The sequence below is a fragment of the Nycticebus coucang genome, chromosome X (genome assembly GCF_027406575.1).
Source record: "Nycticebus coucang isolate mNycCou1 chromosome X, mNycCou1.pri, whole genome shotgun sequence".
NCBI lineage: Eukaryota > Metazoa > Chordata > Mammalia > Primates > Lorisidae > Nycticebus > Nycticebus coucang.
Window position 1 is genome coordinate 34,992,769 of NC_069804.1, and position 9,608 is coordinate 35,002,376.

Consider the following 9,608-nt stretch of genomic DNA (forward strand, 5'->3'; position numbering starts at 1 on the left):
CACTGAGACTTTTGTCTATTGTTCTCTCATCAGACAAGTACTGAACCCATTTACCAGTAGCGACCATTTTATCAATGAAAAAGATTGATCAGTGACTCATGAAACACGATCACAATTCATGGCATAAATTTATGAGCATAAATTTATGATCTTTAAAAATCCTACCTTAGAAGAAATTTAAAGGTCATCAGTTCTCATAGAGTTAAAATATGTATTTGGTACTCTAATTAAGGCTTTATTTATAGAATGTCATAATGCAATGATTTAGGGTTATGTTAGCAGACCAAGAAAACCATTTTCTCTGTGATTTCTACTCGGATTTCAGTAAAGTTCGGCTAATCAATATCTCTCTCTCTCTCTCCATGTATATCCTATACAGTAGTGGAGTAAAATAGTTAAACAGAACAAACCCATATCTATCAGGGAGAGGCTGAGGAGTGTTTTAAATGTTGTCATGCAGGATATTTCTTACTATCCTTGCTTCTTCCCAAAGGAGAATCTTTTTTCAGCATGGGCCCAGATCAGGAAGAAACTATATTTTCTGACAACGGGAGATTAAAATGACCCTCTCAACCCAGAGCAAAACATAGCACACAGAGATATGAAGTGCTTGAGTCGGGAGTGGCAGAACTGTACAAGATTTAGGCATTCCAGGGATGAAAGGAAAGACACGCAAGAAGCAATTCGGAGCACATTGTTCAAGCAAGACATAAAACCTCCTTAGTACCCAAATGAAGCCAGCACATAAAGTTTGGGGAAATGTATCAGGAAAGGCCAAAATAGTTCTGCAAATATTACCCTTAGATAAGATAGCACTAATGCAGAGCAGACAGATGTAGGGCAAGATAGTAAGACAAAGAATAAGAAAAGTTCAGTCTGGGCTCAGCACCTGTAGCTCAGGGGCTAGGGCGCTGGCCACATACACTGGAGCTGGCAGGTTCGAACCCAGCCCAGGCCTGCCAAACAACAATGACAACTACAAAATAAATAAATAAATAAATAAATAGCCAGGCATTGTGGCAGGCACCTGTAGTCCCAGCTACTTGGGGGGCTGAGGCAAGAGAATCGCTTAAGCCCAAGAGTTGGAGATTGCTGTGAGCTGCGACACCAGAGCACTCTATCGAGGGTGACACAGTGAGACTCTGCTGTCTCAAAGAAAGAAAGAAAGAAAGAAAAAGAAAAGTTCAGTCTGGATTACAAAAGACACTTTAGCTGCACTCACTGGTCAGAGCTTGCCATCATTTCTTCCTTTTAATTTTTTTATTATTTCAAAATACTAAGAGCTATAAATATTTTTTTTTCATGGATCATTTTTGTACTGCTTGAGACGGGGCTGTAAGTGTTAATCACTGGAATGGTGTTCATTGAGACCCATTAGGTAGGTTTTCACCCCCTGCCCCTTCCCGGCTGCTTGATTTCTAATGACTTTTTTTTTTTTTTGTAGAGACAGAGTCTCACTTTACTGCCCTTGGTAGAGTGCCGTGGCGTCACACGGCTCACAGCAACTTCCAGCTCCTGGGCTTACATGATTCTCTTGCCTCAGCCTCCCGAGCAGCTGGGACTACAGGCACCCGCCACAACGCCCGGCTATTTTTTTTGTTGCAGTTTGGCTGGGGCTGGGTTTGAACCTGCCACCCTCGGTATATGGGGCCGGCGCCCTACTCACTGAGCCACAGGCGCTGCCCGATGTCTAATGACTTTTACTATATTCTGTGCACATGTGTGGCCCTTGGTTAGTTCCAATTTATTAAAGAGTACATGTGGTATTTTTTTTTCCATTCTTCAGCTACTTCACTTAGGATAATGGTCTCCAGTTCTATCCAAATGACTGTGAAAGTCATTAATTCATCATTTTTTATGGCTGAGTAGTATTTCATGGTATACACGTGAAGTCTGGCAATGAAGTTCGTGAATTTGCCACTGTGCGCTTACCATACATACAACTTAGTAAATTTTCATGACCTTGTGTCATCAGTGTCTCACAGCTGTGTTTGTGTCAACATGTGGAAGTGTCTTGCTGAATGGCATTCATTATTGCTGTTGCATGTTTTGTGTGTGTCATGGGAATGTACCAGCTTGAATTAGAACAATGAACAACAACATTAGTTTTTATGTCAAACTTGGCAAGAGAGGAAGTGAAATCAGGGACATGTTAGTACAAGTTTATGGGGATAATGCCATGAGGAAAATGGCAGTGTACAAATGGGTTAAATGTGTGTTTTGTTTTGTTTTGTTTTGTTTCTGAGAGGAGAGGAGGAGTTACTAATAGAGGTCAATTACTAGCAGAACTGACAAAAACATTGCAAAAAAATTGAATTAAGTTGTGGATCCGAATTATCTCTGCATCTCACATCTGCTGACTGTGAGAAGTATGGCAGACCAAGTAAACATCAGTAGAGAAACAATTAGTAAAATCCTAACTGAAAATCGTGGCATTAGAAAGCTGTGGTTCTTGCATTATGACAACGTGCCAGCTCACACAGCACTGTCTGTGAGGGAGTTTTTAGCTGGTAAATAAATAACTGTATTGGAACACTCTATCTATTCACCTGATCTTTTCCCCAATGGCTTTGTCAAAGATCAGTTGGCACTCTATTATTTCTTTCAAGAGACAAAACCAGAAAAGTAATAAACAAGTTGAATAAATAAATATATATGTATGAAATTAATATACATACACCCTAGATAGATAATAGAAATGTAGATAAACATGAGTGGTTTGATCTCAATTAAAATGTTTTTTGTCTGAAGTCTGGGTTCAAAAATCACTGAGGTTTTATTTTATTAGAGCAATGGAGACATTGATTCATGACTTGGCTAACTTACTGAAAACTTCTGAAGTATTTTTTGAATATTAGTGTACATCATCTATAATATGTAATAGTAGATTTGAGAATCAAAGCTTGTTTCAAGTTATTGTTTAATAGTATAAATAAAGTCAAATTCGTGTTTTGAAAATATATAAATAATTGGGGCGGCGCCTGTGGCTCAGTCGGTAGGGCACCGGCCCCATATACCGAGGTTGGCGGGTTCAAACCCGGCCCTGGCCAAACTGCAACCAAAAAACAGCCGGGCGTTGTGGCGGGCGCCTGTAGTCCCAGCTACTCGGGAGGCTGAGGCAAGAGAATCGCTTAAGCCCAGGAGTTGGAGGTTGCTGTGAGCTGTGTGATGCCCCGGCACTCTACCCGAGGGCCATAAACTGAGACTCTTGTCTCTACAAAAAAAAAAATATATATATATATATATATATAAATAATTGGATGAAATAAGAAGTATGTGTAATCCAGCTCCAATTTTTTAACCCAACACTTGACTCTGAATATTCACTTCAGTTCTCCTTGTCTCTGTTCCTTCATTTCTAAAATAGAGATTAAATTCAGTCAAGATGTATCAAGAGCTACTGACCATACATTATTCAAGATGATGAAAATAACCATAATCATTTGCGAAACTTGGTAAATGTAGAATGTAAATGTTTTGGCACAGTAACTGAGATAACGCCGGAAAGGCTATGTTAACCACTGTGATAAAAATATGTCAAATGGTTTATGAAGTGAGTGTATGATGCCACATAATCATATCATTGTATACAGTTATGATTTAATAAAAAAAAAATTGATAGATGAATCAAAAAAAAAAGTTTGGATTTGATCAAATTACATAACAAAAGTTGAAATATTTCAAGTAATTTACCACTTTGTGGAGTTAAATCAAGATATTTCTCTGTCTCAAGATCCAAAATCCAGAGGCATAATTTTAAAATACTGATATCAATCTGTAAAAATTTTTCTGTTTTGAAAACAATTATCCTACACCAAGTGAAAAGACAAATAAAAAATTGGGGGAGAATATTTATAATATATATGACAAAGGGCTAATGTCTTTAATATATAAAGAGCTTTAATAAATAAATAAGAAAAATGTCCTACCCTCATTCAATAAATGGGCAGAAGACATGTGCAATAGTTCATGGAAAAATAAATACAAATCATTAATAGATATATTAAAAGGTGTTTAACTTCAAAAAAAAAAGATATTTCTCTGTCATTATTCTAACTTCAATATAATACAGCCGTCTTAATGCTATTATAAAATACTTTTTTTTTTTTTTTGGCTGGGGCCAGGCTTGAACCCACCACCCTCAGTATATAGGGCCAGTGCTCTACTCCTTGAGCTACAGGCACCACCCTAAAATACTTTCGAATTCCAGAAAGTGGCACATTCTCTTTTACCTTTCCACCTGTTCTTTCTTCCACCTGATATACATTTCCTGCATTCTTTGCTTGGCTATCAGGTATTGATTTGAAGTTACTTCCTCAAATAACCTTTCCCTCATTCCCTAAATGGAATGTTGCCAAGCAACGGAGTTCTTAACACAGAAGAAAGATATAACACATTCAGGAGTGACCCAGTAGAACCACCCCTCTCTTCTCCTAACTACTGTTAGGATGTAGACACTCAAGGTCACCTTGGAAGGAATGCGTCAAATACATCAGAAGTTTCATCAGTCTTGGTCCCTGAATCACAGCTCGGAGGAGAGCAACCCCTCTCCAGGTCCACAGGCCCTGGGCTTATATGGGTGAGAGGTAAAACGACTATGTTATGTTAAGCTACCAGGATTCACGGGTTTATCTGTTTTAACTGCTAATGTTATCTACCAGATACAGTATTATGAACTCTATCATGCCATATTGTAGGCTTTTTCTTTACTTACACTCTTACTAAGATTATGCCTCTTCTGACTTGTCCAGCATTAAAAGTTCAGAGTCTATCAAGTAACCTAACATAGAGTTGTCACAAACAAAACTAATTAATTAATTAAGGATATAATTATGCCTTTTATAATAATCCCTTTTGCTACAGTATTTATTATATATGAGAACTCCAATTACATTGAACAAGATAATGCCATTTTTTCCTTGTGCACCATATTTTGGCACAGAATTATATTAAGCAATTTAATTAACAAAATACTCAGGGACTGACAATATTAAGACTGTAGCTCATAAATAAATCTAAAAAGTTCTTTTATGCCGGCACTATGCTCCACGTCTTTTTAAATATGCTTTTCTTCAATGAACAATGACTGTGACGGTGAGGGTGTTTTCCATTCTGGCCTCAGTTTACCTGCATGATCTCCTGAAAGTAGACTTGCTGCTCAAAGCCTGAGGATGTTTCTACTTTCTTTTCTTCTGTGGATTTTGGTTAATTGTTCTTCAATCCTTGAAAATGCAGTCACAAATTTATTTACACCTCAAATATTTATTGAGCACCTAATATGTGCTGGCACTGTGTTATATGATACAGATGAAATAGTGAATTAGATGTTCATGCTTCCTGCCTGATGGAGCCTTGATTACCTTCTAATCTGAAAAGTAATCATGTATTTGCAATTCACTGTGGTAAGTGTTTTGTTAGAAGGGACATGAGCAATTAGAATGCAAAGGATTATAGGACTTTCTGGGAAGATGAAAACGTAGATTCTCTTTTGTCCCTCTCTTCCAACACCGATCCAACTCCAAACTATCACTAAGGAAATGGATTCACAGCATGTGGAGAACAGAGAGTCTGATTCTGGAGAGCTCGCAAAGGACTTTTCCTGTTTGGGTCAGACCAGGGTCTGCAACCAACTTCAGAATGCCTTAGGAGGAGATTTGGGAAACCACAGTCTCTGGGGAAATCTTGCCATCAGAATCCATGAATGTCCAAGAAGAATGCTTATGCTGGCTGCTGCAAATGTTTCTTACAGACATACTGGTCTCATTGAATGCTGAAAAATATCTTAGGATTGCTGAGAACAGGAGTTGATCTGAATCCTCACTCTTCCTGAATTTAGAGAGCATTGGTCTTTGTAACTGAAAAAGTAGGCAGCAGAGAAGCTTCCTTCTGATATTTTTTAGGAGAAACTGACAACGTGTGACACAGGTTATTGATAGTACAGATAACCAAGAACTGCTAATTCCTTCTTATTCTAAAGAGTGCCTCTGTTTGAAGTACTGTAGACATGAAACACAACCCCCAAAGATGAACAGAACCAAGAGACAAGAACAAAGACAGAAAAAAGAAAAAAATAAATAAATAACAGAGAGACCCTGAAGCCAAAGAGAGGAAAAACAAGTAGGGCAACCAAATCAGGGGGCAGACACAGATGAGAGTTTAAAGGAGATTGAGTTGCAATACATAATCTTGGAATTAGAACAACAAATAAAAGAAAGATTCTTTTTTTTTTTTGAGACAGAGTTTCACTATGTCACCCTCAGTAGAGTGCTATACCATCACAACTCACAGCAACCTCAAATTCTTGGGCTCAAGCGATTTTCGTGCCTCAGCCTCCCAAGTAGCTGTGACCACAGGCACCCGCCACAATGCCTAGCTGTTTTTTGTTGCAGTTGTCATTATTGTTTTAGCTGGCCCGGGCTGGGTTCAAACCCACCAGCATCGGTGTATGTGGCTGGCACCGTAACCACTGTGCTACTGGTGCCAAGCTGAAAGAAAGATTCTTAAATTAAAAAATTCAGCAAAGAGTAGCCGGGCATTGTGGTGGGTGCCTGTAGTCCCAGCTATATGGGAGGCTGATGCAAGAGAATCACCTGAGCCCAGGAGTTGGAGGTTGATGTGAGCTGTGACACCACGGCACTCTACCCAGGGTGACATAGTGAGACTCTGTCTCAAAAAAAAAAAAAAAAAAATCAGCAAAGAATTTTTGACTAAGAAAAGCTTCACTTTGAAAAATCAAGAGAAGGGCGGCACCTGTGGCTCAAAGGGGAAGAGCACCAGTCCCATATGCCGGAGGTGGTGGGTTCAATCCCAGCCCCGGCCAAAAAACACAATAAATAAATAAATAAATAAAATAAAATCTATTAAAAAAAAGAAAAGAAAAATAAAGAGAAAACATACTTCAAGATACACACATAAAAAGAATAAATGGAAATTTCAAAAGAAAAAAAATGGTCCCAGGTACCTGAGGCTGAGGCAAGAGGATCACTTGAGCCCAAGAGTTTGAGGCTGCTGTGACTATAATGCCATGACACTCTAACCAAGGTGACAGAGTGAGACTCTGTCTCAAAAAAAGTGCACTAGATATAATATCTGTAGACTCAAGATACAAATAAGAAGAGTTCCAGAATGAAAGAGTAGGAATGCTGGAAGAAAGGAGATGACTAAACAAATAACAACAGAATATTCCCCTAAAGAAAGACCCATCTTTGAATAGTGGATTGACCAATTGAATTCCAATTAGATTTGATGAGAAAAGACATTTAAGCATACATAACCTGGTAAAATTTCTGAACTCCAAATATAAAGAGAAGAACTTTAAAAAATCTTGCAAAGAGGGAAAAATAAATGTATTTGCAAAGGAGAATAATCATATATTAAATACTTGCAACCAAAAGAGCAATCCAGAAGCTACTGGAAAAAAAATAAAGATAAAATTTTCAAATTCCATGAACAAAGATGAAGTTTACCTGTCAAAGTTTGTATTTCAAAAGTTTCAAAGCATGTAGAATTCCCACACTGTGTATGAGGAAAAGACTCATCTGACCAAATAATTACTGAATCAAACAGATAATTTAAGATGGGGAAAGATAAACAGAAGAGAAAACAAAAGGAGATATACAATTTTTCACCCATTTTGACTCCACATATATGTAATATATGACATATGATATGTACAGACATAGACACATATAATTAATACATAATTGTACAGTGGGCTGTAAACAAAAAATAAGGAATATTTAAATCAAGGAATCATACTGCAGAAAAATACTAACAATAGTTTGGATTTAAAATGTTTAATCAATAAACCAAAATCTAGAAAGTTGAAGGGAAAACTAGTGCAGGTAAAAGGTCTTTAAAATCATCTGGTACAAAAATGTTTATTTCAGCACTATTTACAAAGTCAAAAGGTGGAAATAGTGAATATTTTAATAAATTATAGTGCAGAAACACCATGAACATTATTTGAACATTAAAAAAGTAATGAGCAGGAGCTATCCCCATTGTCTAGGATAGATTTCCAAGTGGGTGAGGGATCAAAGATTACCTCTTGGGTACAATGTACACTAAAATCCAAAACTTCACCACTATACAATTCATCCATGTCACAAAAACCACTTGTACACTCTAAACTTATTGAAACAAAAAAATTAAAGACATAAAATACAAGATACAAAATTGCATATATGGAATAAATAAATCCCTTATATCTTTGAGTGTGTGTGTATGTACCCACGTATATAATACACGACCAAGACCCAATATTGGTTACTTTCTTGGGGAAGTGTAAGAGAACCAGAAATAGGAAGGGAAGAGGGAGCTCAAAAAAAAGGAAAGAAAGAAAGAAAATTGTTTTTTATATTCTTATTTAAGAATTTAAATAAATCGATCTTTCTCTTTTTCTCTCACCTCATATATAATTCATTAACAAGAAAGGTTAATTTGTTTATTTATTTATCTTTTACTCGTTCATAAGTGTTTATGGCACCTTTATTTGTCACAGTAAAGAAAAATGTGGTATACCTGACCAGTGGCATTTTACTCAGAAACTAAAACAATAACAACAGAAATAGACTGCTGTATTGATTCATACAAATACGTGGATGAATTTCACAATAATTTTGTTGAGTAAAGAAGCCAGATATAAAATGAGTGTGCAAAGTATATGATTCCAAATATGTAAAATTTTATAGAAAGAAAACTAATCTGTGTAAAAAAAACAACAGATCAATAGCTGCCCAGGGATGAAGGAAAAGGAAGGGTGTATTACCTAAGGAGTACAAGGAAACTTTTAGGGGTAACAAACATATTCATAATCTTCATTATGGTGAAAGTTTTATAAATTAATTCATATGATAAATCTGATCAAATTTGTATTTAAAATATGTGTAATATTTTGTGCCTCAATGCCACATAAATAAAGCTGTAAAAAGAAAGTGTTCCTTTTACTTTGATTAAACCTATTGGTTTTAATCATTTCATTGGAAAGAACGAATCTTCATTTTAAGATAAGCCCAGGTTCTCTGCTAAATGTAGACAGAAAGAAGCTGAGGAAAGAAACACAGAGGGCAGTTTAGAAGCTGTCGTAATAATGTACACACAAGACTACGTGGTAGCAGTGGGAGTGATGAAAATTTTTCCTAATATGAATATAATCCGGAGGTAAGAAGCAGCAGAATTTGTTAATGAATTATATGTGAGGTGAGAGAAAAAGAGAATGGTCAAGAATTTCTTCATATTTTTGGTTGCAGCACTTGGAAAGCAGTGATTATGCTTTGCTGAATTGGGAAAACTTGAGCAGTATAAAACCCATCGGGAGCTTAGCTTTGCTCGTGTTAAGTTTGACACCCAAACGTGCGGGTCAAGAAGACAGTTGCAAATATAATTTTGGATCCCAGAGAAGAAGAGGTTGAAGCTATACAATTGTGAAATTATCATCTTATGTGTGTGGTTTAAATTAACGACACTGGATGAGATCAGCAACAGAATAAATGTATAGACAGAAGAGAGAAGTGATGTAAAATATGAGCCCTGAGACACTCCAATAATAAGAGAAACTGGTAGGTAGGAGGCACAAAGCAACCAGAATGTCCTTGAAGTCAAGTAAA